The following is a 23,789-nucleotide window of genomic DNA, read 5'->3' as shown; positions in this document are numbered from 1 at the left end:
ATCCCGGGTTCTAAGGGCCCTCCCAGCTCTGACATCCCGGGTTCTAAGGCCCCTCCCAGCTCTGATATCCTGGGTTCTAAGGCCCTTCCCAGCTCTGACATCCTGGGTTCTAAAAGCCCTCCCAGCCCTGACCTCCTGGGTTCTAAGGGCCCTCTCAGATCTTATAATCTCTCTTCCAGGTATAGACCCATTCTCAAAGGTTACTGCTTCCTTTCCTCCCTGGCTCCCCGCGTACTTTCCTTAGCATACCCAGTCTCCAAGAATCCCAGAGTCAGTTGTCCAAATACTCAGAACCAAACCGCCCGGCCCAGGGTGTCAGGCCTCCCACAGGCCCCCTTTTCCCCTGGCTCGGAGGGTCTCCCTTAATCCTCTGTCATCAGCCTGAGCCTGACAGGAGGGGCGCTGCGCGTATTAATTCCGCTGGTGGGTCGGCTGATTTCAGACATGACCTTTGATTTCTCGGGTAGAGTGTAAATTACATGTCGCCGGCATAAAATATTAAATCCAATTTATACTTAATTATTGATGCTATTATGTATTCTGTAGTAATGGCACCAGAAGGTGCAGCCTCCGTCCTGGCCCATTAAAGGGCTTCTTTGCATTAGCAGGTCCTTGAGGTAAGAAATCTTGCTCCATCGCTCTCTCTGTGATTGATGATGATGGGGATGTTTGTAAATAGTCTTCCAGAAATATTTCTCTGGTCGCCTGCAGCTCTGCGGGCGGGTGGGGGGGGGCCGTGGCTAATTATTGGGCCGGAAGCGAGCCCCAGGGCCCGGCCAAGCTCCTGCTGCCACCATTTAGAGGGAGTTGGATTGAGGGCCCGGCCGGAGAGAGAAGGATGGTTTTACACAAAACCAACCTGGGCTGTTTAAGAGGCAGCGGACAGAGGCCAGCAGCGGTTTTCTCCCAGGCCTTTCACCTCCTCCTTATCTTCAAGTGGATGCTGGAGTTTGGTTTCGTTTTTTTTTTTAATTGAAGCATGAATAATTCTCATTTCTTTTAAAATATTCATCATTTCTGAGGCCACTTTTTGAGCCCCTTTTCCGGGGGCATTTTTAATTTCCACTGCTAGGCCCCATGTGGGGCTTTATATTCGGTGAGCTGTAGTCTGGGTTAGAAGATGGGGGTAGCTGTGCGGTTGTGGGGGTAGTGAGGGCAGACTCTTGAAAAAGATAAGCTGAAGAAACTGGAGAATTCAGGGAATAGAGTCACAGCCGGGCCGGATATCTTAGGAGCATAGAAGTCACGGAGTACTCTGTCTCTCTCTCTCTGTCTCTGTCTCTCTCTGTCTCTCTCTCTCTGTGTCTCTGTCTCTTTCTCTGTCTCTGTCTCTCTGTCTGTCTCTCTCTCTCTGTCTCTCTGTCTGTCTCTCTCTGTCTTTGTCTCTCTCTGTCTCTGTCTCTCTGTCTCTATCTCTCTCTCTGTCTCTCTGTGTCTCTCACTCTCTCTGTCTCTGTCTCTCTCTGTGTGTCTCTCTCTGTGTGTCTCTCTCTCTTTCTCTCTGTCTCTCTCTGTCTCTGTCTCTATCTCTCTGTCTCTCTCTCTGTCTCTGTCTCTGTCTCTCTCTCTCTTTCTCTCTCTCTCTGTCTCTCTCTCTCTCTCTCTCTGTCTCTCTCTCTCTCTCTCTCTCTCTCTCTCTCTCTCTCTTCCTCTCTCTCTCTGTCTCTCTCTGTCTGTCTGTCTGTCTGTCTCTCTCTCTCTCTCTCTGTCTTTCTGTCTCTCTTTTATATATATATATATAAAATTAATTTTTTTATTTTAATACACATTTCTTTATGAATCCCATTTGAAGAGAAAAATCAGAACAAATCATGAGAGAGGAAAAAAAACAGAAAAAAAGAAGTGAACATAACATATATTGATTTACATTTGGTTTCCATAGTTCTCTGTCTGGATGCAGATGCCATTTTCTATCCAAATTTTATGGGGATTGTTTTGGATCCCTGAACTACTGAGAAAAACCAAGTCTTTGATAGTTGATCATGGCACATTCTTGCTGTTACTGTGTACAATGTGTTCCTGGTTCTGTTTGTTTCCCTCAGCATCAATTCGTGTAGATCTCTCCAGGCCTTTCTAAGATCGGTTTGCTCCTCATTTTTATAGAACAATAATATTCCATTACTTTCATATAACACAACTTATTCAGCCATTCCCCAGCTGAAGGGCATCCACTCAGTTTCCAGGTCCTTGCCACCTTGAAAAGAGCCGCTACAAACATTTTTGTACATCTGGCCCTTTTTCCTCCTTTATGATTTCCTTGGGATACAGACTCAGTAAAGACACTAGATTATATTTGCTATAACATAGAATGTTAGAACTGGAAGGGAACTTAAGAGCAGCTCTATGGCACAGTGGAGAGACCGCCTGCCTTAGAGTGAGGAGGCCCTGAGTTCAAGTCCTGCCTCAACTCAGTTGACATTTAACTGGCTGTGTGACCCTTAACTTCAGTTGTCTTGACAAAATAAACAAATGATACATGTGACTACACTACAGAATGTCAGAGCTGAAAGGACGTTAGGCCATATGTGGCTACAACATAAAACATCAGAGCTGGAATATCGGATATTAGGACTAGAAGGGATATTAGAACTCAGATTATTCAGAGCTGGCAAGGGTCTTAGAAAACAGAATGGAAGGACTTGAGCCTTAAAATATTTAGAATGTCTGAAGTGGAAAAGGATGAGGAAATAGAATGTTAGCCCTGAAAGGGATATTGGGGTTCTGTTAAATGCCAAAAAACTCAAAAGAATTCTTAAAAGATAGATTAGAATAGAGAACATTAGAGCTTGAATAATATAGACTGCCTGAGCTGAAAAGGGTCTTAATAATATAGACTATCATAAATAAAAGGGACATTAAAGGTCCCTGTCTGTCAGAGCTTGGAGGGCCCTTAGAACATGGAATGTTAGAGCTTGGAGGGCCCTTAGAACATGGGATGTCAGAGCTGGGAGGGCCCTTAGAACCCAGGAAGACAGAGCTGGGAGGGCCCTTAGAACCCAGAAGCAGAGCTGGGAGGACCCTTAGAACCCAGGAGGTTAGAGCTGGAAGGGCCCTTAGAACACAAAATGTCAGGGCTTTGGAGGTTCGTAGAAAACAGGACGTCCTTGCTGGAGGGGTCTCTCCAGATTATCACAAATGGAAAGGACCTTAGAACATAGACTATCAGAGCTGGGAAGACTATTGAAGGTCATCCTAGTCCAACCCCCACATTTTCCATCTTGGCTCCCGGGGACACACAGATGAGAAGACTTTGCTTTGATGCTTCCCATCTATAAAATTCAAAGGGATGTTCACAGGATGTTGGGGGGAGCTGGCAGAGCCTGGTGAGGAAGAGGCAGATCTGAGAGAGAGAGGCTGGGAATCTGGGTCGCAGCAGCCTCCGTGGCTGTTGAAGAATTACATAAACCAGAGCAAAGGGTATGTAGAGCATGTGATGTGTGTCAAATCTGCATTTCCTCCTGCTGGTGGGACTGCCTTTTCTGGGGCAAGCTTCGGGGCTTAGCGTCCCCCACTCTCCTTTTAAGAGTGACCTATATCGATTTCTTCCCTGATTCTGTGATTGCTTCGTGATCTGATGTCATCATCCCCAAGCCATGCCATGAGGCAGAAAAAGCAGGGGGCCCAGGGCTGGATCCTGCCTCTGTTCCTCAGGGGTTGTGAGACTCTGGGCAAGGGGCTTCATCCCTCTGAGCATCTGTTCTCTCATCTGTTCAGTGCTCATCATCAGATCGGTACCACTTCCCTCATAGCATTACTGGGCCTTGTAAATCTTAACGTGATGTAGAAACATGTTATTGCTGTGACTATGGCAGTCACAGACCCATCCACTCGGATGTTCCCCAGAAATGTCCCTCAATTTCAACCATCTCTTTGAAATTTTTTTTTGACAGGAAGCATCAAAGCAAAGCCTTCTCATCTGTGCTGAGTCAGGAGCCAAGATGTAAAATATAAGGGCTGGACCAGGATGACCTTTAAGGTCTCTCCCTGCTCTGACAATCTGTGTCCACAATGGAAGATTCCTTCCAGCTCTGACAATCTAGATTCCAATGTCCTATTTTTAAGCTCATCCTCCAGCTCTGACATTCTGTGTTCTCAGATCCCTCCTAGCTCCGACATTCCATATTTAAAGACATTTTCTTTAAGAAAAGTCATTTCTGACATCCTCTGTTCTAAAGACCTTTCCAGCCCTGGCATCCTCTGTTTTAAAGGAGTTTTCAGCTCTGACATTCTATCTAAGATCGCTTCCAGTTCTTCCCCACTGACTCCTTCCCACCTCCGTGCCTTTGTTTCCCTTTCCCTTTTCCTGACATCTGTTCAGATCTGCTTCCTACAAGCCCCACCTTAGAGCCTCACTTCCTCTAAAGATCCTTCTCCACCTCAGTCCTCCACAAACACTCATAGAATCATAACATTAGAAAGGATCTAAATGTTAGAGATTTAGAGCAGGATAGACCTTAGAGATCATCTATTTTAATGTCTTATTTTACAGATGAGGAAATCAAGATCCAGAAATAAAGAGTGTTTTGACCAAATTTCCAAAGCTAGTGTCTGAGGCAGAATAGAAACCCTCAATCTGCTTGATTTCAACCTCAGTGCCCAGTATCCTATGCTCTTATAGCCAATAGGAATCCTGTCTATAACATCTGAGACAAGAGACCATTTAGCCACCGTTCACCAGCTCCCCATAATGGGGATTTATCTATTGAAGCCATGAAACCCTTTGCTCTGGGTACCATGAAATTTTTCCTAATCTTACAATGACTCCCTTGATCCTCATTGCCTGGAGGCAATTTTCCCAGGGTCTTCTCATATCCTTAAAGGCATTTCAGGGTATTTCATCTCTCTACCACTGGCTCAAACCCCCACTGATGATGCTCCCCAAATTGAAGAGTCCTCTACAGCCCGGTTCCATTTAACCATTTTTCTATCAATTACTTTTTACCAGGGAATATTTACTTCAAAAGCACAATAAAAACAAATATATAACAACAATCCTCCTAACAAGTGGAGACTCCTCAGTCTCTGCAGAAGAAAAAGCAATTAGTTCACAGCTTAACTCGGGTCCTATATAACATGATCCACATTGTAAGTGCAAATGCCCTTTGGAGAATCCTGATTCTCTGCTGTATTGATAGCAACCTCTGGCCTGAAAAGCCAACGCCAACGTGGCTTGAGCTCCCAGGACCAGCCTCTTCATCACCTGCACCTACAGTAGAAAAGGACAAATGAGTCAAACCCCAGACCTTCTCCGTGGGACCACAGAACTTCAAAGAGGGAGGTGTTCCCTCCCTTCCACCCATCTTTTCCCAAAAGCATCTCCCACTAAATAAGTGGCCTGGACATGTACAGCAAAGATCCATAAAAATAAAACTAAAATCAGCCTTCCTGATTATATATAATATATAATGAGCTTGTATCTATTGAAATTCCCTTTGTGCAGATGTTTCACTTTTCTTTTACTGGGTGGCCCTTCATATGCCCTAAGAGTTAGAGGAAATGCAGCTGAGACCTCTGAGCTTTCAGCTAGGAGAAGGGAGAACTTGAATGTAAAAAGTATTCTGCTCTTCTGCTGGGAACTGGAGGGCACAAGAGCAGGAGAGCGAGTTCCACCAGGATGGAAGCTGTAAGAAGAGGAGTTTTAGCCCCTGGAAGAAAAGCATCTTAATACCAAAGCTTTTTCTAGATAGGATGAGCTGCCTTTGGAAATAGGAAGTCTCCAAACCCAGAGGTCTCCCAGCCGAGGCTCTGTGACCATCTTTACTCCCTGATGTAATTCCTGCTCATCTCTGCTTTGGACCAGACACTCTGTGCTCAAATCCCTTCCAACTTAAAAGATGCTATCAAGTGATAGAGGGCAGGCAGATCGATTGCTACAATGGAAAGAAGAGCAGCTCTAGATTCAGGGGACCTGGATTCAAATCCTGCTCTAACACTTAGCGTAACTTTTGGCTGATCACTTAACACCTGGAATCTGCAAAGTCAGCCCATCTTCATTTGCCCCAAATAGTGAAATTATTACCAAGGGGCAGAAGCAACAAGAAGGGAGATTTCAGTTTGAAACCTGGTCATCTCTGGTTCCTTCAACATCCAGGACTCTGGTCCCATGTGTAATGGCTTAAGAGCATCCAGTCTTCATCCGTTTGTTGCCTCTGTTAAGACTGTGAGCACCTTGAAGACAAGGATTGTCTTTTGCCTTTTTTGCATACCCCAAATTGTGCCTGGCTCATTGTTGTTTAGTCACGTCCAGCTCTACACAACTCCAATTTTGGTTTTCTTGGCAAAGATACTAGCGTGGTTGGCCATTTCCTTCTCCGGTTCATTTTACTGATGAGGAAATTGAGGCAAACAGAGGGAAGTGACTTGTCCAGCGTCACATAGCTAGTGTCTAAGGCTAGATTTGAATTCATGAAAATGAGTCTTCTCTCGACTCCAGGTCCAGAGCTCTATGTGCTATGGCACCTCCTAAGCGCCTCCTACCTAGCACACAGTAGGAGCTTTAAAAATGTTTGTTGACTGACTGATAAGCTACTCGCCCACAGACTGATGGTAATTTGCCCAAGTTCGTATAGTCAGTCAAGAGGCAAAGGCAGATTCAAATTTAGGTACTCTGACTCCACAGTCCAGTGCTCTACTACACTACAATTGTATTTGAACCGAGTTTGCCACTTTGGAACATCCAAGTAATCGATACTAATTATTCTTTCTGGGGAGAGATAGAACCAAACTTATGGACTAGGCCCTTTCTAAGTGTCCTTTTCTCCTGATTAAGCATCCCTATTTTTTTTCATCTGGTGTTGTGCGGCTTAAGAGGTCCCTTCCTCTGAAATCATGTAACACTGTATGAGAGACGCTTGGGATGGAACATAAGCTCCTGGGTCTTGTTAGTTGTTTTCTCCTACACAAATCCACATGGGGAATATGAAATATATATACAATATGTAGTTTCATATTTATTTAACATAATTTTGTTAAAGTGGGCTTGGTTGGCATTCTCCTAGAGCAAAGTTGGAGTTAGAGAGGACTGAGAAGTAATGTGGATAAAGTCAGCATGGTCTCTGACAGAATGTGTAGACTGTTGACCAACTACTTCCTTCTTCCCGGACTGGTTCTGTCTGTCTCCAGTTCATTCTATTCAAAGTAAGCAATAGCTCTCCCTACTGTGTGTTAGAGGTGACACATACTAGGAGTATTCCTAGGATCTAGTGTGGGACATATGGTAACTCCCAGAAGTGATGGGCTTCCCTTCTGAGGAATCTGTCATAGGTGAAAGAGAAATTAAATCTGTTTTAAATTTAAATTTAAATTAAGGATGTCAGTGTTAAAATACTCTTAGAACATGGAATATCAGAGTTGAGATGACCTGAGAATATACATTGTTGAAATTAGAAGGGAGCTAGGGACAGAATGTTAGATCTGGAAGGGGTCTTAAAGTACATAATGTCAGAGTTGAAAAGGAGTTTAAAAACCCAGAATATCAGAACTAGGAGAAACCTTAGAGCATAGAATTCTGGATCGGAAGGCCCTTAAGACACAGAATGGCAGAGCTGGGAGGAGTCTTAGAAGGCAGGGCCCTCCCAGCTTTGGCATTCTGTGTTCTAAAGACTCTTCCAGTCTGTGTTCTAAGGGCCCTCCCAGTTCTAACATTCTATGTTTTAAGTACTCTCCCAGCTCTGACATCTTGGGTTCTAAGGGCCCTCCCAGCTCTGACATCCTGGGTTCTACGAGCCCTCCCAACTCTGACCTCTTGGGTTCTAAGGGCCTTCCCAGCCCTGACCTCCTGGGTTCTAAGGGCCCTCCCAGCTCTGACATCCTGGGTTCTAAGGGCCCTCCCAGTTCTGACCTCCTGGGTTCTAAGGGCCCTCCCGGCTCTGACCTCCTGGATTCTAAGGGCCCTCCCGGCTCTGACATCCTGGGCTTTTAGGCCCTCCCAGTCCTGACATGTTGTCATCTAAGGCTTTTCCCATCTGAATACTGTGTACTAAATTTTGTATTCTGATGCCCTTTCTGTCCCAATATTTCATGAGTCTCTGCTTCTAAAAACGCCCTAGGACCATTCTGGAGGGATAATTCGCCCCTCCCTCTGGAGAAGGGGCTCAGTCAGCCCTGCAGAGGCTCTGGGGCCCAAGGCAGCGGTGGATTTTGCCAAGTCTTCCTTTCCCGCCTGGGATGGGAAACCCACTTGCATTTGTAAACCAGGCTGAATGTGGCTTCCTTGCCCTCCTGGTGGGACTGATTATCTGGCTTTGGGGAATCTGGCCTCATTTTCCAAAAGCCACTTCCAATTGGTGTTGACACGTTTGCTGCTGCTTCTCCCTGGGCCCGGGCACGCTGTGGGGAGGGGCTGATTGGAAGGGAATGCTCAAACTCCCTCACATCTTTGTGAAAGCTGGGCAAGAGGCTGGCGTCTTTGAGGTCCCAACAGCCTTTCCTAGTTTTGTATTATTCCTAATAATAACAGCAGGTCCCATTTGTACGAAGATTTAAGGCTTATAAAAACTTTTTTAGGCGTTATGGCATCTGATCTTCACAATGGGTTCATTCAGGAAATGGTGCAGGAATGAACAGTCTTTTTACAGCAGAAGAAACTGAGGGACAGAAAGGGGAAAGCTCCTCCCACGGTCCTGGGTAATGATGTAGCAGCCCCCCAAATTTCAGCCCAAGTCTTCTGACCCCACATCTATTGCCCCGTCGGCTCATTTTAGACAGAGGACCTTCCTTCCTTCCTCCTTCTGGTCTTAATAATAACGTACATTACGGAGAACCATTTGTCTAGCCCATCTCATTGGATCCTCGCAACCCCTCCTGGGAGGGAGACAGGACCAGAGATTTCCTATACTCATTTTTCTAACCAAGGCCTGCAAGTTCATTGACTTATGCAAGATCACTCCGATAGTAAAGGACAGAGCTAGACTTTAATCAAGGTCCTCTGATTCTCAGTTTGGGCTTCTAGACTCTAAAATAGTAGGTCTGGAAATGGAAGTGGTATAAGGGGCCACCTTTCTACAGATGGGGAAACTGAGGCCCGCAGAAGTTAAGTGGCTTGGCCAAGGTCAAAGAGGTAGAAAGCCTCAGGAGCTCTTCATCCACATGAGCTCTTTAACAATTTATTTGGCTGGCTTTCCCGGGGGGCATCCAAAAATTTAGGGAATCAAAGAGAAGAGGTGACTGACAAAGACTGTAGAGGGAAGTCAAGAAGGAGGAGGACTGAGCAAAGGCTAATGGATTTGGCAATTGTCTCATGAATAACTTTGAAGAAGTTTTATTGGAATAATGAGGTCAGAAATCAATTTTTAAGAGATTAAGAAGATAATGAGTGGAGAAAAAGTGGGGGAACCTATTATGGGATGACCTTTTGGAGAAATTTAGCTGCAAAGAGCAGAAAAGATCTAGGATGTTAATTAGCAGGGATTGAAAAAATCAAGTGAGGGTCTTTTTTTCAGGATAGACATGGGCATGTTTGTAAACAGTAGGAAATAAGCCAGTAGAGAGGGAGAAATTGAAGATAAATAAAAGTGGGGTAGTTAGGTGGCTCAGTGGTTAGAGCACAAGCTCTGAAGTCAGGAGGACCTGAGTTCAAATTTAGTCTCAGACACTTAACACTTTTTAGCTGTGTGACCCTGGGCAAATCATTTAACCCCAATTGCCTCAGCAAAAAAAAAAAAAAAAGAAAAGAAAGAAAGAAAGGTCTGGAGATGACAGAGGGGGCATCTGTTGGAGGAGATGGGATGGAGTGGGCTCACACTTGTGGAGGTAGAGGAGTTTGCTGTGGTAAGGAATAGGGTTTCCTCTTTATGTGAGATGGGGAATGGAGGAAATAGAAGTAGAAGGGATCTGAGTTATATGAGGTGAGAAAAGAGGGAGGAGAGGGAGCTCATGGTAAATGACCTCAATTTATTTTTCTGTAAATTATGAGACAAAGTTCTCAGCTGAGAGGGTGGGGGCAGGGGGAGTCATAGGATCTGACCATGTCCCCTCTATACTCAAAATTTTTCAGTGGCTCCCTATTGCCTCTAGAATAAAGCACAAACACCTCAGTCTGGTGTTTATAGCCCCTCACCATACTTTTCCGGTATTATTTCACATGACTCCTTTTCATGAGCCCTGTGTGCCAGTCAAATTGGCCTTCATGTCACCATACTTTCTACTCTTCATTCCACCTCTTGTTTTTGTGATTAAAAATGACTTTCTCGTCTCATCCTGATCTCTTTGAATCCTTATCTTTCAAGGTCCTAGTCAGCTGCCACCTTTTACTAGGGGAGTTTTCAGATTCCCTTCTCCTAAGTTGTTCATGTGCTTTCCCTCCCAAAACTTTTACATAGCATAGACTTTATATTTATCTATTCATATACATGTCATTCAATTTGTTGTTGTTCAGTTCTTTTTTAGTTATGTCTGACTCTTCGTGACCACATTTGAGCAGAGATATTGGAATGATTTGCCATTTCCTTTTCCAGCTCATTTTACAGATAAGGAAACTGAGGCAAACAGAGTTAAATGACTTATCCAAGAACACACTTGTAGTTAGTGTCTGAGGCTGGATTGAACTCTGGTCTTCCTAACTTCAGGTTGGGCTCTGTACACTACAGTGCCCACCTGCTCTGTACATGTCACTGTAATAGAAACTTTAGGAGGACAGAAATTATTAATTTTTTCTTATCTATATCAACTTATCACTTACCACATATTCTTTACAAATAGTGGGCACAGAATACATTTTTGTTGAACTGAATAAGACAGTCCCTGTCCTCAGGGAGTTTTTAGTCTAAAGGGGTAAATAAAATATATTTAAGATGTTGGATTGAGAGCTAGAAGGAACCCATTTTGTAGATGAGGACTCATTAAGGAGAGATTATCCTTGCCTAGGATCTGAAGTGGGGTTTGAACCCCAGGTCTTACTAATCCAAATTGATACCCACTAAAATACAACTATTTCCCATCACAGATTTTTGCTGCAAAGGAAAGACTCATGGAATCTTAGAGTTGGAAGTAGACCTTGGTGACCATCTAGTCCCACCCGTTTCATGAAAAGGAATTCTAGTTACATGAAAGGAATCCCCCCTATAACATATCCAATGAGCGGTATTCAGCACTGGATTTGAAGTCAGAGAACCTAGAGGATCTGAATCCCAACTATCTCAAGTAATTTTGGTCAAATCTCTTAGTTCTCTGGATCTCAGTTTCCTCTTCTCTGAAATGGGAGTGTTGAACTAGTTGATCTCCAAGCTTCTTTCTGGCTCTAAATTTACCATCCTAGCCAGAAGGGACCTTAGAGAATATCTAGTCTCAGCGTCTCGTTTTTGGACACAGATATATATGGTACAAATTAAATAATGACTAAGTGCACAAAGTACAAAATGCCGTAGAATTGAGTAAAAAAAAAAAGAAAAAGAAAAAGATCCCATTGGTTGAAAATGGGCTGATGATAATCTTGGATTTGGAACCTTTAACCTTTGATTACCAGCAACCACAGTGCTCGATCTGGACCAATACTTCCTTCTTCCTGTAAGAAACAGACCCTCTTGCGAGTGCATCTTGTCAGCAACCTCCCCTGTCTATCATAAATGTGGCACCAGTTGTGACTTTCCAGCAGAGAAAACGCCAAGGGAAATGGAGGACTGGGTGGTACCTTGCCTGCTTCTCCCAACTTGGCCCAACCTTTGTCATCAGGATAACCTTATATGGCCCCTTTGTTTAAATCAAATACATTGAGAATGAAGCCAAACAGTTCAGCACATGGTTACTATTTAGTCCCTTTGAACATTTTTTCTTCAGCATCCTCCCCTCAACCATGGAGCTCAGAATCATGGCATGTCAGGGCTGGGAGCGCCTATTGTGTGCCATTAGAAACACCGAATGCCAGGGCTGGAAGGAAGCTCGGAATGTTAGAATGTCCATGCTGGAAGTGCCTTAGAATGTGAAATATTAAAGGCAAAATGGGGATTCAGAACACAGAATTTTAGAATGTATCAGAATGTTAGAACATAGAAAAATCTCAGCTGGAAAGGATTTTTAGAGCTAGGAGACAATCCTAGAAAACAGAATGTCAGAGTTGGGAGGGGTCTTAGAACATGGAATGTCAGAGCTAAAAGGAACATAACATTTTAAAACGGGAAGGGTCTTAGAATATAGGATGGTAGAGGTAAAGGGGCCTCAGAACATATGAAATATTAGAAGATAGATTAGAGCCGAAAGAGATTTTAAAGCTAAGAAAGACCTTCAAACAGAATGTCAGAGCTGGGGGAATCTTAGAACACAGGATGTCAGACCTGAGAGAACCCTTAAAACCCAGGAGGTCAGAATTGGGAGGGCCCTTAGAACCCAGGAGATCAGAGCTGGGAAAGTTCTTAGAATACAAAACATTAAGATGTACAAGGAATCTTAGAAACCTTCAAATTTAATTCTTATTTAGCAGATGAGGAAACCAAGTCCCAATAAGTCAAAGACATTCACCTGAGCTCCCCAATAAGAGAGCTGGAACCCTTAGGATCTAAGTCTCCTAATTCTCATCCTGGCACTTTTCTTACTTTTCTCAATACTGATCACAGTTTTCCTGCCCCATGCCCAATCCAGCAGAGAAAGGGCAGGCAAGCAGGAATGGAGTTCAAGTGTTAGTTTGAGAGGGATTTTGGTGGTTGTCCGGAGGCTCCCAGGAGACAAACTGAAACCAAAGCAAATATCTGTCCAGAGTGCCCCTTCTCTTCCCAGCAGAGCCTCTTCTCCCCTTAATTGCAGTCAGCTGCCCCTAGGGAGATAGTGAGAGGCTCCTAGCTGCTCCCCCTTCTCTCCTCACATGTGGCTGTTTGAACAAGGGATGGAGGAGGGGGGCCGTCAGTCTGGCTCCCTTACCAGCTGTGCCAGCTGTGCACCAGCCCTGCCTAGTGGCTGACAGTTGAAGTCCCAGATGTGTGGGGTGGGATGAGGAGAAAGGGGATGGGATGGGGGGATGGACTATAAGTCCAAAGGTTGCTGGCCCACCTCCCTTAGCCTCTGTGGGAATGATCTACCACTCTGACTCCCTCCCACCCTCCCCTCCCCTCCTGGTCTAGGATCAAGGCAAGGCCGGAGCGGGCAAGAGATCACAAAACAAAGATGATCACAGAATTCAGATCTAAAAGGGACCTTAGAAACCAGAACCTGGTCCCAACCCCTCATTTTTGCAGGGGAGAAAGCTAAGAGCCAGAGAGAAGATTTGCATTGCTCAAGTATGAACAAGTGACAGGTCCACAGCGTCTTAGCAAAGCATCCCTTGGAAGTAGAATACCCAGGTCTAGCCGAGGGAGCTCCCGATAGATGCCGGCCAATGGGGGATGACAGCAGCCAAGGCTTGGGCTTGGGAAAGAGGCCCAGGGCATCCCCGTTGGCAACTGCCAACCGTGGCCCATTGGGGGCCAACAAGTGACCTTCAGCCACTCAATCCAGCCAATGTTTAGTAATAATAACAGCAACAATAATGATGTGTATGTTGTGTAAAGTTTGCAAAGTACTTTACATTCATTATCTCATCAGAGATAATTTGTGAGAATGGTTGAGTAAACTGTGGTATATGAACGTTATGGAATATTATTGTTCTGTAAGAAATGACCAGCGGGATGAATACAGAGAGGACTGGCGAGACTTACATGAACTGATGCTGAGTGAAATGAGCAGAACCAGGAGATCATTATATACCTCAACAATGATAGTGTATGAGGTTGTATTCTGATGGAAATGGATCTCTTCGATAAAGAGAGCTAATTCAGTTTCAATGGATCAAGGATGCACAGAAGCAGCTACACCCAAAGAAAGAACACTGGGAAATGAATATAAACTGCTTGCATTTTTGTTTTTCTTCCCGGGTTATTTATACCTTCTGAATCCAGTTCTCCCTGTGCAACAAGAGAACTGTTCGGTTCTGCACACATATATTGTATCTAGGATATATTGTAACCTATCCAACATGTAAAGGACTGCTTGTCATCTGGGGGAGGAGGTGGAGGGAGGGAGGGGAAAAATCGGAACAGAAGTGAATGCAAGGGATAATGTTGTACAAAAACTACCCAGGCATGGGCTCTGTCAATATAAAGTTATGATAGAAAAAAGTATTTAAAAAAAGAGAGAGATAATTTGCTCTATAAACAAAGCAGAATTGAATTAGCTCAGAAGAAAAGATGCACAAAATGAGAGAATCCACCCCAAATGTTCATAGGACATATTTGTGTCCAACCTGTGGCCGAGCACTCTGGGCTCATATGGCTCTGATCAGCGCCAGTCGGACACAACTCGACTTTAACATAATGAGGTCATTTTGGTCTTTTTAGAGAACAAAGGACAACAATTAAGCAATCCTCACAGCAACCCCTGGGAGAGAGGTGGTATTATTATCCCATTTAACAGATGGGGAAACTGAGGCAAACAGAAGTTAAATGACTAGCCCAGAGTCATAAGAGTTAGTAAATATCTGAGGCTGAATTTGAATGCAAGTACAATAAGATAAAAGTTTAATACATCATTATGGTAGAACATTATAGTTATGAGATAAGAACTTAGTGGTGAGATATAGAAAACAGACAAGACTTTTTGGAGGAGGTGGCATTTGAGTTGAGTTTTTGGAAATCTAATGTTGGAAAAAGATACTAAAGATCTTCTAGGGCAACCCTCTTCTTTAACAGGATTGGTAACTAAGGCCCACACATGGATTGCTTATGGTCACATAGGTAAGAAAGAAGAAAGCCACGATTTGAATCCAGGTCTTTTGACTATAAATCCAAAGTGCTTTCTCTTCCACTGTAAAAGGCTAGGAGGAATTTTAGCAGATACCACCATCTTGGCCTCTGCCAGAAAAGTCATACCTTCCATTGCCTATGCAGTACATTTCTTCTGTCTATGTTTTGCCAATGCCGGCGTCAATGGGAAAGCATACAGATTGACATTCCCCTGGAAGATATGTTGTACTTTGTGCACCCAAGCTTGTCCCTTTCCTATCCCTGACCCAAGATTACTTTTGACTTTAGATGGGAGACCTAAGTGAGGGTACAAAGGAGCCTAATGTGTGTAGACTATTGGACTTCAGACACTGGAGTTAGGACAACCTGAGTTCAAATTCCACCTTAGATAGTGACAAGTTCTTCTGTGACCTTGCACTAATTTCTCTGTTCCTCAATTTCCTCAACTATAAAATATGGGAGTTGGACTTTGTGATCTTTAAGGTCCCTTCTAGCCCTCAGTCTATGATATTGTGATTGGCTGAATGAGGAGAGAAGGCTCAAACCCTAGTTCTTCATTTGGGCAAATCATATAACTCCTGACTACTCCTGACATACAACTCCTCACTGTAACACCAACATAACATGGTTGGTGCAATAATTCATGTAAGGCTCTTTAGCATTCCAGGGCTGCTAAGTCCTCTTGGATACTAGAAGGATTCCATTTCTGAGAATCTTCCAGATACTATCTCAGGTTCCACTCATCCTTTGCCCTCCCCAGGTCTACCCTTTGTAGTTGAGAAGGTTTAGGATGCTCAATGGCAAGGGGACAGGAGCTTTGAGCAGGGCTTCAGATGCTAGAGAAATTCTTCCAATGAGCATTCTACTCTCTACCTCCTACCCTCTGTGTGATTGCCCCTCCCATGGAGGGAGATTGGCGCTTAGGAAAATGAATGAAACTACTAAGGCCTCCAAAAAACCAATGGGAGTGTCCCTTTTGACCTCTACCTGATGTCCTAGCTTTAGAGAGCAACAAAATGTAATCACCCAGAACTTTAAAACTGGAGGAGACCTTAAAACATAAAACATTCACACATACAATATCAAGACACAGAAGTTCAGGAAAGGATCCTAGGCCACAGGTTGTTAAAACATAAAATATTAAAAGTAGAAAGAATTTAAAACACAGCGTATTAGAATTGTAAAGGGGCTTGGGCTAGATGATTTTGAAAATGGAAAATGGAAAATGGAATTTGAAAATTTAGAACACAGTATGTCAGAGCTGGAAGAGGTCTTAGAACACAGAATTTCAGAGCTGTGAAGGATCCTAGATTAGAGAATGTCAGTGCTGGGAGGGCCCTTACAGCATGGGTTGTCAGGACTGGGAGGATTCTTAGAACATATGATGTTAAAGCTGAAAGGGCCCTTAGAACCCAGAATGTTAGAGTTTAGAGGGGCCTTAGAACAGAGGTTATTTGAGTTCCAAATGAACTTTAAAAAAAAGAGTATTACAATTAGAAGGGACCTGATATTGTTACTAATACAATATCAAAACTGGAAAATAAGAGGCTAATCTCTCTCTCTCTCTCTCTCTCTCTCTCTCTCTCTCTCTCTCTCTCTCTCTCTCTCTCTCTCTCTCTCTCCCCTCTCACACAATTTAATTTTCTTGCAGTTTAAAAGCTATATCATCCCATAGACTTGGTTTGCCATCTTTCACCCTTTTCAAGGACAATATCTGTTATTTTTATATAAATAGGATGATTTTCCTTTTCACACAAATTCTTAACAGAGAAGACATAAATTGTTGAATAGCCACTGTTCATATAAAACTGATTTTCCTAGCTATTTGAAAATATATGTGTATATATAGGACTGCTTGCCATCTTGGGGAGGGGGTGGAGGGAGGGAGGGGAAAATAGAAACATAAGCGAGTGCAAGGGATAATGTTGTAAAAAATTACCCTGGCATGGATTCTGTCAATATAAAGTTATTATTAAATAAAATTAAATTAAAAAAAAAGAAAATATATGTGTACAAGGAAAATGACATTTAATCCTAAATTAAAAATTTAATATCTCAGAGGCATTACAAAGCATATATATATATGTATATATATATATGTACATATAAAAAAGAATTTGATCCCCTGCATGGGATAATATATAATTTAAAACAATTTTAAACATTAACTTTAAAGAAATCTCCATAGAAATCAGTTTTCATTATTTTGCAGTCTTTTTTTAATTAGCAATTTACCTACTCAATTTTTCAAAGAAACCATCCTACCACCATTTTAAGTAAATGAGTATTCTCAAAGACTTTAATATAAAAAGTTATAAAACAAGTTCCTGAATTCACAAATTTAAAATTCATATGTAACCTAAAACTTTTCCTCACAAATAGGATCACAAAAATACTGAAACACTTCTTTACATACAAATAAGTTATGCTTATTGATCTGTAGTAGCATACTTTCTAAGCTTACTGGAATTATCAATTATCCTTCAAAATAAAGCTTGATTATATATTTTAATAAAACAAAATCTGTAATTCAAGGAGAAACCCCTCCCTACTTTGCATTGCTCCATATTGGTGAGGCAGGTATACGAGTCCTGCATTCCCCCTCCTTTATTTGAGTTTGAATGCCTGTGTATTTGTCACTCCAACTTTCTTTACTTTGTTTTAAATTACCTGGCCTCCCTTTACAGAAAATTCACTCTTAACAAAACCTCTTAGGTCAGACAAATCATGGTCATCTTAAAAGGAGGCACCAAGATCAGAAATGCATTTCTAAAGAGACCAGAGGCAGCCAACTGTCATGGATGCACACACCTGTGAAAGCCTGAGAGTCTGGAGACGTGCTTTGAGGGAACTGACTTAACTGTGATTCTCACGTCCACACAACTGTTCTACTGTGAAAAGGGATGATCACTTGATGGAGGCTTCAAAGGAGAACAGGGTAAAATTTCATTCCAAGAAGTTCATTACCAACATTCAAAAAGAATCTTAAAGTCCAACACCCTCATATTAAAGTTGAGGAAGGGGTAACTAGGTGGCACAGTGGACAGTGCACCAGCCCTGGAGTCAGGAGGACCTAAGTTCAAATCCAGCCTCAGACACTTAACACTTACTGGCTGTGTGATTCTGGGCAAGTCACTTAACCCCAATTCCTCAGCAAAATAAAAAATAAAAAGATTAAGAAAAAAAGGTGAGGCATTCTCCAATTGATAAATGGTCAAAGGATATGAACAGACAATTCTCAGACGAAGAAATTGAAACTATTTATAGACATATGAAAATATGCTCCAAATCATTATTAATCAGAGAAATGCAAATTAAGACAATTCTGAGATACCACTACACAACTGTCAGATTGGCTAGAATGACAGGGAAAAATAATGGGAATGTTGGAGGGGATGTGGGAAAACAGGGACACTGATACATTGTTGGTGGAATTGTGAACACATCCAGCCATTCTGTAGAGCAATTTGGAACTATGCTCAAAAAGTTATCAAACTGTGCATACCCTTTGATCCAGCAGTGTTTCTACTGGGCTTATACCCCAAAGAGATACTAAAGAAAGGAAAGGGACCTGTATGTGCCAAAATGTTGGTAGCAGCCCTGTTTGTAGTGGCTAGAAGCTGGAAAATGAAAGGATGTCCATCAATTGGAGAATGGTTGAGTAAATTGTGGTATATGAATGTTATGGAATATTATTGTTCTGTAAGGAATGACCAGCAGGATGAATACAGAGAGGACTGGCGAGACTTACATGAACTGATGCTGAGTGAAATGAACAGAACCAGGAGATCATTATATACCTCAACAATGATACTGTTTGAGGATGTATTCTGATGGAAGTGGATTTCTTCGATAAAGAGAGCCTTAATTGATCAAAGATGGACAGAAGCAGCTATACCCAGAGAAAGAACACTGGGAAATGAATATAAACTGCTTGCATTTTTGTTTTCCTTCCCGGGTTATTTATATCTTCTGAATTCAATTCTCCCTGTACAACAAGAAAACTGTCCGGTTCTGCACAAATATATTGTATCCAGGATATACTGTAACCTATTCAACATGTAAAGGACTGCTTGCCATCTGGGGGAAGGGGTGGAGGGAGGGAGGGGAAAAATCAGAACAGAAATGAATGCAAGGGATAATGCTGTAAAAAATTACCCTGGCATGAGTTCTATCAATAAAAAGATATTAAAATTTAAAAAAAAAAAGAAAAAAAGGTGAGGAAGTTGAGGTTCAGAAAATCTGAAATATTTGCTCAGAATGGTGATAGCACTATTGGTGGTGGTGGTGGTGGTAGTAATAGCAGTTGGAGAAGTGATAGTGGGAGTACTGGTAGTGGTAGTAGTAGTGATAGTATTAATAACAATAGTGGCAATAATAGTAATAATAATAGTTGTGGTGATAGTATTAATAATAATAGTAGAGATGATAGTAGTAATAATGATAGTGGTGATAGTAGTAATAATCATAGTAGTGGTGATAGTAGTAATAATAATAGTAGTGGTGATAGTAGTAATAATCATAGCAGTGATAGTAGTAATAATAATAGTAGTGGTGATAGTATTAATAATCATAGTAGTGATAGTAGTAATATAATAGTAGTGGTGATAGTATTAATAATCATAGTAGTGATAGTAGTAATATAATAGTAGTGGTGATAGTATTAATAATCATAGTAGTGATAGTAGTAATATAATAGTAGTGGTGATAGTATTAATAATCATAGTAGTGATAGTAGTAATATAATAGTAGTGGTGATAGTATTAATAATCATAGTAGTGATAGTAGTAATATAATAGTAGTGGCAATAGTAATAATAATAATAATAGTAGTGGTGATAGTATTAATAATAATAGTAGAGATAATAGTAGTGGCAAGAGTTGTAATAATAGTAGTGGCAATAGTAATAATAATGATAGTGGTGATAGTAGTAATAATAATAGTAGAGATGATAGCAGTAATAATAATAGTAGTGATAGTAGTAATAATAATAGTAGAGGTGATAGTAGTAGTAGTAGTAGTGCTAATGGTAGTGGTGGTGGTGCTAGTAGTACTAGTAGTAGTTGTTGTAGTAGTAGTGAACATTTAAGTACAGAGCAAGGTGCCAGATACTGTGCTAAGCACATTATAAATATTAATTTCATTTCATCCTCACAACCACCCTCCAAGAGAAGTATTATTATCATCCCTATTTTACAGATGAGAAAACTGAGGTTACCATAATCATTAATGAAGTCTCTGAGGCTGGAGTTGAGCTCAGGCCTTCTTGACTCCAGGCCCGGCACTCTCTGGTGCCCCCGTGCCCCCACAGTTTGCTGCCATGGATAGTGGGTTGGCGAACTAGGTTTGGACTCTGGTTTCTGAATCCAAACCTGGCACTAGCCCACTGCTCACACTGCCCTAGAACATAGAATACAAACTCTCGGAGCTGGAACCCCAAGGCCAGGCAGTTTTCTCAGTTGAGGATGCCCCTTGAGGGAGAGCTGCCTGCCATTTTGGCCCCCCACTCCTCCAGAAAGGGCCGCCTGCTTGGGGCTCCTTCCAGGGCAGGTGAGGCTCTCCTCTGGCCCCCCCTTTGCTTCCAGAAGCCGGTCCCTAGTGGCTGACCCTTGGCCAGGAGGCCGAGGGTGGAGTCCGGCCCTGTGGGAGGCTCTGACCGCAAGCTCGCCCGTGTTTACTTTCTCCTGAAGATGGTGAAAGGCGAGGGCCAGGCTGAGTTAGAGAAGAGACATGATTATAGGAAGCCATCACCTGGAACATATTATACCAGCTGGAACTGATTAAACTCTGATTTCCTCCCATTTCGATCTTCCTTGGAAGTTCCTTCTGAGAGCGACGGTATCCAGGGCCAGAGCAGAAAGTAAATAACAGGCAGAACCCGGAACGGAGGGGAACGCTCCTTCTGCCCTCTCCTGTCCTCTCTCCAAGCCCCTTTGCACCCTCTCTCTTTCTCCCTCCCGTTTCCTTCCCCTGCCAAAATCGCTCTTTTTTCCATCCATATTATAAAGCACAGAATCTGAGGTAGAAAAGCTGAGGTAGAAAAACTTGTACTATTTTGGGGGGATGGTGGGAAATGGCATTCACTTTTTAGCCATACCTAAGGCAGGACCACTAGGCCTTTGTCCCAGGCCACAAAATTTAAGCGGGGCTGATGGTCCTTCAGCAAGATAGCAACAGCAAAGTTTGGCTCCCAGTTAGCAAGAGTATTGAGATAAGGAAGAAAGCTGCTGAATGATCTACTTCTTTCCCAGGAGTCTCACCTTAGGAGAACTCCACCTGCCCTATCTCTCTCACTTTGTGATGGCTGTGGCCCTCTGGTGTCCTGGGTTTGTCCTGGAGTGTCCATTCCATGTGTCCTAGATGTGGTTTGGGTTTTTTACGTCCCCTCAGGGTCCTTCCCAATGGCTCTGTACCTTTAGTCACCCACGGAGGGCGTTGAGATGCGGGGGCTGCATTTCAGGAAGAACGAGGACTATTAGAGCACAATCAAAACATGGTGGTCAGGATAGTTAGAGGGAGTGAATAGAGCACAAGGTCCAGAATCTAGAAGACGTGGGTTTAAATGCCGTCTCACATACTAACTGGCTATATAATTCTGAGCAAATTCATTAATCTTTTGGATCGTTTCCTCATCTATTAAATGAGAGAGCTTGCCTCAATGACATCTCTGGGTCCTTTTAGCCCTAAATTTATAATCCTATGAACTGAAGACTGGGTTATGAAGGAATTGCTGGAAAGAAATGAGGATGATGAGCCTGAGAAGCAGGGAGGGCACCTGTCTCTGAGTACTGGAAGGAGCAAGGGGGAATTAGGGTTACAGGGGCTGTCAGACTCAATCACTCTTTTCATACACATTTTAGCGGAAGTGGACCAAGGGCCAGCCTCGGCTGCCTATGTGACTGGCCGAGTCTGACCTCCTGGGATCCTGGGAGGCCATTCTCTAGGACAATAAGTGTAAAACCTTGGTGATCTGCATCTTCAAGTTTCCTCACTAGGAGTTTTGTAAATGAATGAAATCACAGGAGTCTAACTCTCTCAACAATGATTATGGCACTTTTTGTGGTGGTTCAGTAATTTTAATTATGTCCAACTCCTTGTGACCCATTTAGAGTTTTCTTGGCAAAGATAGTGGTTTGTCATTTCCTTCTCCAGTTCATTTTTATAGATGAGGAAACTGAGGCAGGCAAGGTGAAATGACTTGACCAGAGTCACACAGCTAATAAGCATCTGAGGCCAAATTTGAACTCAGGAAGATCCCATGTGATACACTGGTATATCCATGTAGCCTAGAGAATCAGAGGAAGACCCCCATCATTGAGTAGGCTCCCTAATTTATAGGCAAGATTTCCATGGGATAAGAAGTAATGGATGAGATGTGATCTATACTTCTGGATAGAGTACCTACACTAGAAGGCTACAAATCTATGGGAACTAATGGAACACTCAGGTAGAAATCAAAGAACCCCAGAATTTTTTTTTTGGATTAAAAATTCATAGTCCTTTATTTTAGTTGGGTAGTGACATATCTTACCAGCCAATCTCTTTTTTATGTTAGACATATTAAAATATATGTTAAATCCAATAGATGCATACATATTTATTCAATAATCTTGCTGCACAAGAAAAAACAGATCAAAAAGAAAAAATGAGAAAGAAAACAAAATGCAAGCAAACAACAACAAAAGGAGAAAATGCTACGTTGTGATTCACCCTCAGTTCCCACAGTCCTCTCTCTGGGTATAGATGGCTCTCTTCACATCATGATCACTGGAACTTCTCTGAATCATCTCATTGTTGAAGAGAGTCGTGTCCATCAGAATTGATCATCATATAATCTTGCTGTTGCCATGCATAATGATCTCCTGGCCCTGCTCATTTCACTCAGCATCAGTTCGTGTAAGTCTCTCCAGGCCTTTCTGAAATCATCTTGCTGGTCATTTCTTACAGAAAAACAATATCCCATAACGTTCATATACCACAATTTACTCAGCCATTCTCCAATTGATGGGCATCCACTCAGTTTCCAGTTTCTGGCCACCACAAACAGGGCTGTCACAAACATTCGTGCATATACAGGTCCCTTTTCCTTCTTTAAGATCTCTTTGGGATACAAGCCCAGTAGTAACACTGCTAAAATCTCAGAATTTTAGAGCTGAGGAGGATCTTTATACCATAAAATGTTAAAGCTAGAAGGAGTCATAAAATATAGCTGTGATCTGGAAAGGACCTTAGAACACAAGATGTCAGAGCTGGGAGGGCCCTTAGAACCCAGGAGGTCAGAGGTGGGAGGGCCCTTAGAACCCAGGAGGTCAGAGCTGGGAGGGCCCTTAGAACCCAGGAGGTCAGAGCTGGGAGGGCCCTTAGAACCCAGGAGGTCAGAGCTGGGAGGGCCCTTAGAACCCAGGAGGTCAGAGGTGGGAGGGCCCTTAGAACCCAGGATGTCAGAGCTGGGAGGGTCCTTAGAACACAATGTCAGAGCTAGGAGGGCCCTTAGAACACAATGTCAGTGCTAGGAGGGCCCTTAGAACCCAGGAGGTCAGAGCTGGGAGGGCCCTTAGAACCCAGGAGGTCAGAATTGGAAGGGACCTTGGGACATACAATGGTAGAGCTGGAGGGAGGTGCCTGACTTAAACCATTAATCCAACCCCCTCATTTTACAAAGAGGCAACAGGCCAAGAGAAAAGGAATGTCTTCTCACAGATTATTAAGTGATGAAGCCAGAACTTATACCCAGGCTCCTGACTCTCCTTCTGTCACATTAAGCCCGCAAGGTCTTGCCTTTGCAGCAAGGACCGCAGCTGCTGGGGCTGCCTCTGGGCTGGAGGCTGAGCCAGAGCAGCCCCCATTTCTCTGGAATCCCTTTCTCATTTTCAGAAGTCATTTTGACTGCTGCTCCCAGCGGGAGCTCATGAAAAGGCTGCCTTCACCCCCTTGAGAAGGGTTCAATGGGCCTTTATGAATGAACCACTCCAGAAAAATCAATTAACCTGTCAGTCAGGTCAAGTAAACAGATGTGCTTTCTCCTCTTGGCTCAGGGAGGGCTGGGCTCTCGCAACCCTGCCCTATTCCTGGAGCAAGGATACCAGG

Source organism: Antechinus flavipes, chromosome 3, assembly GCF_016432865.1.
Source record: "Antechinus flavipes isolate AdamAnt ecotype Samford, QLD, Australia chromosome 3, AdamAnt_v2, whole genome shotgun sequence".
Classification (NCBI taxonomy): domain Eukaryota; kingdom Metazoa; phylum Chordata; class Mammalia; order Dasyuromorphia; family Dasyuridae; genus Antechinus; species Antechinus flavipes.
This window is presented reverse-complemented; position numbering follows the sequence as displayed.